Here is a 7527-nt window from a genome sequence, read left to right as displayed (position 1 = left end):
ATTAAAGCCTTGTTGAGGCTTTTGTTGATCCTTCCATGAGAAATTTGGATGATTTCTACATGTGGGATTATAGGTGTTTCCATAGGGTTCCCCCATGTAATTCACCTCTGCTATTGCAGGGTTCTCAGGATTATAGGTGTTTCCATACTGTTGGATGCAGCTTGCAATCCATTCAGACTCTGAGAAATCATATTGACTTGCTGAGTCAATATTTTATTCTGAGCTAATATGGAATTCAGTATCAATTTCAAGAACTCCCTTCCTCTGAGGCGTCCCATTACTCACATGATTCCTTTCAGAAGTGTACATGAACTAGTTATTTGCAACCATGTCAATGAGTTCCTGAGCTTCTGCAGGCATTTTCTTTAGGTGAATGGATCCACTTGCAGAATGGTCCAATGACATCTTTGATAATTCAGATAGACCATCATAGAATATATCCAGGATGGTCCATTCTGAAAGCATGTCAGAAGGACATTTTTTGGTTAGTTGCTTATATCTCTCCCAAGCTTCATAGAGGGATTCACCTTCTTTCTGTTTGAAGGTTTGAACATCCACTCTAAGCTTGCTAAGCTTTTGAGGAGGAAAGAACTTGGCTAAGAAAGTCGTGACCAGCTTATCCCAAGAGTTCAAGCTATCTTTAGGTTGAGAGTCCAACCATATTCTAGCTCTGTCTCTTACAGCAAATGGGAAAAGCATAAGCCTGTAGACCTCGGGATCAACCCCATTGGTCTTAACAGTCTCACAGATTTGCAAGAATTCAGTTAAGAACTGAAAAGGATCTTTTGATGGAAGTCCATGAAACTTGCAATTCGGTTGCATCAGAGAAACTAATTGAGGCTTTAGCTCAAAATTGTTTGCTCCAATGGCAGGGATTAAGATGCTTCTTCCATGTAAGTTGGAATTTGGTGCAGTGAAGTCACCAAGCATCTTCCTTACATTGTTATTGGGTTCGGCCATGTCTCCTTCTTTTTCCAAAATTTCTATCAGATTTTCTCCAGAGAGTTGTGCCTTAGCTTCCTCTTCAGAGTCCTTTCAGGTTCAGGATCAACTTCAACAAGAATGTTCTTATCCTTGTTCCTGCTCATATGAAAAAGAAGAGAACAGAAAAGAAAATATGAAATCCTCTATGTCACAGTATAGAGATTCCTTATGTGAGTATAAGAAGAGAAGAATAGAAGAAGGAGAAGAGAAAAATTTGAATTTTAAAAAGAATAAAAGGAAAATATTTTTGTTTTTATTTTAATTATTAGTTAGAATTGGAAAATAAAATAAAATAAAAATATTTTTGTTTTTAATTTAAAATTAAAGTTAAAATTCGAAATTTAAGAAGAGAAATAAAATTAAATTAAAATTAAAATCAATTAGTTAATTAAAAAGGAATTTTGAAAAAGAAGTTAGTGATTTTCGAAAATTAGAGAGAGAGAATTAGTTAGGTGGTTTTGAAAAAGATAAGAATCAAACAAGATAAGATTAATTGACAAAAAGATTTGAAAATCAATTTTGAAAAGATAAGAAGTTAGATAAGATGTTAGAAAAGATTTTGAAATTGATTTTGAAAAAGATATGATTGAAATTTATTTTGAAAAAGATTTGAAAAAGAAATTTAAAAAGATTTGATTTTGAAAATTAAAGTTGATTACTTGACTAACAAGAAACAAAAAGATATGATTTTAAAATTTAAAGATTGAACCTTTCTTAATAGGCAAGTAATAACTTGAAATTTTTGAATCAAAATATTAAATGTTAGTAATAAATTCGAAAATATGAAGTAAAAATAAGAAAAAGATTTTGAAAACCATTTTGAAATTTTCAAAAATCATAAAAGAAAAATGAAAAAGATTTGTTTTTTGAAAAAGATTTAAAAAAGATGTAATTTTTAAAATGAAAATTTGATTTGACTCATAAGAAACAATTAAATTTAAAAACTTTTTGACTAAATCAAACCAAATTTTCGAAAATTTATGAGAGAATAAGGGAAAGATATTTTTTTTATTTTTGAATTTTTAATGAAGAAAGGGAAAAACAATAAAAAGACTCAAAACATGAAAATTTTATGAATCAAAACACACAATGCATGCAAGAACACTTTGAATGTCAAGATGAACACCAAGAACACTTTGAATGTCAAGATGAACACCAAGAACTTATTTTTGAAAATTTTTAAGAAAAGAAAAACATGCAAGACACCAAACTTAGAAATTTTCAAACTTTAGACACTAACAAATTGAAAATGCATATGAAAAACAAGAAAAGACACAAAACAAGAAAAATTAAAGATCAAACATAGAAAATCATCAAGAACAACTTGAAGATCATGAAGAACACATGCATGAATTTTTGAAAATTTTAAGAAAAATTAAAAAGATGCAATTGACACCAAACTTACAAATTGACACTAGACTCAAACAAGAAACATAAAATTTTTGGTTTTTTTTATTTTATAAGAATTTTTTGGTTTTTTCTGAAAATTATTTTGGGAAAAACAAAAAAGAAAAAATTTCTTTTATATTATTTTCGAAAATAAGAAATAAAAAAGCTTAAAAATAAAATAAAATTACCTAATCTGAGCAACAAGATGAACCGTCAGTTGCCCAAACTCGAACAATCCCCGGCAACGGCGCCAAAAACTTGGTGCACGAAATCATGATCGTTCATTCCTTGGTAACGGCGCTGAAAAATTTATACGCATATTCATAATCTTAGTTCTTTGTCACAACTTCGCACAACTAACTAGCAAGTGCACTGGGTCGTCCAAGTAATAAACCTTACGTGAGTAAGGGTCGATCCCACAGAGATTGTCGGCTTGAAGCAAGCTATGGTCACCTTGTAAATCTCAGTCAGGCAGATTCAATTGGTTATGGAGATTTGATAATTAAAATATAATTAAAATATAAAATAGGATAGAAATACTTATGTAATTCATTGGTGAGAATTTCAGATAAGCGTATGGAGATGCTTATATTCCTTCTGAACCTCTGCTTTCCTACTGCTTTCATCCAATCACTCATACTCCTTTCCATGGCAAGCTGTATGTTGGGCATCACCGTTGTCAATGGCTACATCCCGTCCTCTCAGTGAAAATGGTCCAAAATGCACTGTCACCGCACGGCTAATCATCTGTCGATTCTCGATCCTGTTGGAATAGGATTCAGTAATCCTTTTGCGTCTGTCACTACGCCCAGCACTCGCGAGTTTGAAGCTTGTCACAGCCATCCCTTCCCAGATCCTACTCGGAATACCACAGACAACGTTTAGACTTTTCGGATCTCAAGAATGGATACCAATAATTCTAGCCTATACCACGAAGACTCTGATCGTAAATCAGGAGGCTAAGAGATATGCATTCAAGCTTGATTTCATGTAGAACGGAAGTGTTTGTCAGGCACGCGTTCATAAGTGAGAATGGTGATGAGCATCACATAATCATCACATTCATCATGTTCTTTTGTGCGAATGAATATCTTAGAGAGGAAATAGGCTTGAGTTGAATAGAAAAATAATAGTACTTTGCATTAATTCATGAGGAACAGCAGAGCTCCACACCTTAATCTATGGTGTGTAGAAACTCTACCGTTGAAAGTACATAAGAACAAGGTCCAGGCATAACCGAATGGCCAGCCCCCTAAGCGTCTAAAGAAAAATGTTCCAAAGATCTAAAAATGATCCAAAGATGGTCCAAAGATGTAAATACAATAGTGAAAAGTCCTATTTATACTAAACTAGTTACTAGGGCTTACAGAGATAGGTAAATGATGCAGAAATCCACTTCCGGGCCCACTTGGTGTGTGCTTGGGCTGAGCATTGAAGCTTTCACGTGTAGAGGTCTTCCTTGGAGTTAAACGCCAGTTTGTAACTTGTTTCTGGCGTTTAACTCTGCTTTGCAACTTGTTTCTGGCGTTTAACACCAGAATAGGGCAGAAAGCTGGCGTTGAACGCCAGTTTTCGTCATCTAAACTTGGGCAAAGTATGAACTATTATATATTGCTGGAAAACCCTGGATGTCTACTTTCCAAAGCAATTGAGAGCACGCCATTTGGACTCTTGTAGCTCCAGAAAATCCACTTTGAGTGCAGGGAGGTCAGAATCCAACAGCATCTGTAGTCCTTCTTCAGCCTCTGAATCTGATTTTTGCTCAAGTCCCTCAATTTCAGCCAGAAAATACCTGAAATCACAGAAAAACACACAAACTCATACTAAAGTTCAGAAATGTGATTTTTATTTAAAAACTAATAAAAATATAAAAACTAATCAAATCATACTAAAAACTATGTAAAAACAATGCCAAAAAGCGTATAAATTATCCGCTCATCACATATCCTAGTACAAGAAGCATCACATGCATATGTCCTAAGGTCTAAGCTATTGGTGTCTAGCCTTATTATTTGTTTCTTTCTTTCATGTTGCCAATCCTTGGCTTTTCTTTTCTTTTTCCTTTCTTACTTTGCTTCATTTTCCAAGGATGTTCATTAATAAAAGGTTTTATACCAGCAACTAAGTTCACACTACAAGAGATATTCTATTCTGTAGCTTTTATTATTGAGCTTATCATCTAATCAAGAAATTACTACCACAAGTCTTTATTCTAATTCCTACTACATTGGACAATCACTTTCTATTTCAAACATTTTCTCTTATTGATGCAAAAGGGGAAACAAGACAGAATTTAATGCAGATGAGTGATAACAAGCATTTAAACTAGTGCAGACATCAAAATTACACTATTTGAACTAAACATCAAGGTAAACAGCAGCTCCTCATTCAGAATAGTTCATAGCAGAGTGAATTTTGTGACAATACAACCTCTCAGGAGTGTCTTGCAGCTATCATCATCATCCTTTACTTTTGCATTTCCCTTGGTGATGTTTCTTTTAAGAGGCTGTGTGTCTTTTCTGCATAATTATTGGAAGTTCACTACAAGAAAACACGTCTATTGCCACGCTTTTAAAGCGTGGCAAAAAGCTGAAAAAAACGTGGCGATAGCTTTTCGCCACGCTTTTTTATCTACCGCCACGCTTTTAAAAGGGTGACCTATGAAAGGGTGGCGGTTGCTCTATCGCCACGCTTTTTTCAACCTATCGCCACGCTTTTTGTTTGCCACGTTTTTTTACAAATTGCCACTTTTAAAAGGGTGGCTGTATGAGCGTGGCGATAGAGAGAGATACGGCCACGCTTTTAAAGCGTGGCGATAGGGAGAGATACGGCCACGCTTTAAAAGCGTGGCCATAGGGAGAGATACAGCCACGCTTTAAAAGCGTGGCGAAAGTCTTCTCAAATTAAAAAAAAAAATTTCTTTTCCTTGATCTACATCGCTACACAATATAAATTTTCAGTCTTTTTTTATTACCAAACCTATAAATATAATATACAATTTTTATTACAAGACAAATTAAACAGTTATTAGTGACGACTTTTGCCACAATTTTTATGAATCTCGAGTTCAAATTCCAAAACTAAAAGCTAAAGAAAAATACAGGAACAATACAACTTAAACCCTTGCTGTTCCTCCTTCCTTTAGCCCTCAAACTTCCTTCCTCACCTCAGCAACACCATTTCTCTCTTCTGTACACTTTTTCGGTTTATCTTGGATGTCCTGCAATCAAGAAGTTACAGCTTTCTCAACTACTTCAGAGACAGAACTGTCCACTTTGCTTTTTGCCTCTGCCAGCAAAGATTCATAATACTACAACAACAACGGCACAAAGAGAATCCGAGTTCAGCCACACATCATCAGCAATATTATTGCATCAAAAAATCATCACATGGAGGGAATCATTATTTAGCTTTAGCTATAATCCTAAAGCATTTATCATAAACCAAAGCATGCAGGTTCAGTACCCCTAAATTCTAACCACTCCTGTAATTATAATACTTCTAATGATATGTTAGGAACAAGTAGTTTCCAGTCAACCTTGATGACATAATATAGTCTATAGTTCGTACATCCAAAGCAAAGACTGTTTTCCATAGTTATTAAAATATCCCAGAGAATGAGTTTCAGGAGCATCAGTGTCAACTTACTTGTCTTTGAGTTTCCAACTGAGATGTTAGAAGACGGTTGTATTCATCCAAAATCTGTTTTTGAGAAATAACAATGAATCACTAACCATGTATTGAAATGGGAAATATACTCAGAAATAGTGGTGCTAATAACAATGAAGACTTAGTGTTGTTAGAAAATTAAAATGCTATCCTATCAAATGATGATGTGGAACTATTTCTACAAGACAGTATATCTATTAAATGTAAAGTGGTTCATGCAAGCAGGCCAGTGTTAATTAATCACAGCGAGCAAGATTATCCGACCCAGATATGCATATGTTTCTATTTCAGGCTATCTGTCCAAGTTAGCTTCAGCATAAACACAGGACATTCAAGAGTTTATATAGAACAAACATACTGCCTCAACTTCAATACAAAGTTGAAATATAATACTTTTTGCAATTATTATATTAGTAATTGCTTTGTCCTCTAACAGATTTCAAGGACTAATGATTTTGTTTTTGGGGCTGGGGGGAGGAGAGATGGGAATCAATTCTAAAAAAAATGATAATATTCTATACTAATTAGTTTGTTTTAAAAGAGGACTCCAGCCCTCCATAAAATAAATTAAAATACACTACCTCCTAAAACAGGCAAAAGAAGTATGCTGCAACCAGGACTAGAAAAAAGTCTTCCCCGTCGGAGTCTATTTTTTAAAAAAGTCTAGAAAAAATACACTACCATTATTTTTAAAAATTTGAAAAATTTACTTATACACATATTTTTTTCTAAAATTATTGTATCCCATACCCATATTCTTCGTACCGCGTATAGATACCGTACCTATATTCGTACATACAACTTCAGCTTCAATTCATCCAAGTTAGTAATAGTGTGGTTGTCCCTGGCTGCATTTATCGATATTCACAGTTTAGAATCACATAATTGGCTTGCATATAGTTACATCAAAACTGTAATGAGTCGCATAAAACTGCAACAATATAAATTTTAAGTTGTAAATTAAACAAAAAGTTCACAATGAAATTACTATAATGCCTAGCAAAAGCAGCTTAGTAACGAGTGATGATTTAGGTTTGTCCTAAATGATTAGCAAAATAGAAAGGTAATCTGATGCTTATAATCTGATGGTGATATATATATACTTCACATAATTGCTTAAATGATGCTTAAATGATTTAGGTTTGTCTTATTTATGCTTATAATCTGATGGTGATAGTGATATATATATACTTCACATAATTGCTATGGTTTTGAAATGAGATGAAAAGGTAATCCAAATAGAAAGCACACACATATTTATTCTTATAATTGACACATAATTCAATGATAATGTAGATAAATTTCAAACTGATAATATATTTGAAATTCGTCTTTTTTTAATTCAAATAAAAAATAAATTCAAAGTCTATATTGGAAGTCAAACATTCATATGTATATATATCTGTAGCTATAATATATATTGCTCTTTGCTCATGACCACTCATTGTCAATGATTTATCAAATGAAATTAACTCAGAAGCATAC

The 7527-nt window shown here is 33.5% G+C and overlaps 1 non-coding gene across 1 annotated transcript; it reads left to right on the top strand.

The window, feature by feature from the left end:
• Positions 1-459: 459 nt before the first annotated feature.
• LOC148561442 (small nucleolar RNA R71) lies at positions 460-567 on the top strand. Its single transcript, XR_015886845.1, has one exon. It is a non-coding gene; the product is annotated as a small nucleolar RNA R71 (small nucleolar RNA).
• The last annotated feature ends 6960 nt before the right edge of the window (positions 568-7527 follow it).

This window comes from Arachis ipaensis, chromosome B6 (genome assembly GCF_059453495.1).
Source record: "Arachis ipaensis isolate K30076 ecotype BB chromosome B6, ASM5945349v1, whole genome shotgun sequence".
In the NCBI taxonomy this organism is placed as follows: Eukaryota; Viridiplantae; Streptophyta; class Magnoliopsida; order Fabales; family Fabaceae; genus Arachis; species Arachis ipaensis.
Note: the sequence above shows the minus strand (reverse complement) of the source record. Positions and strands in the feature narration are given on the sequence as shown.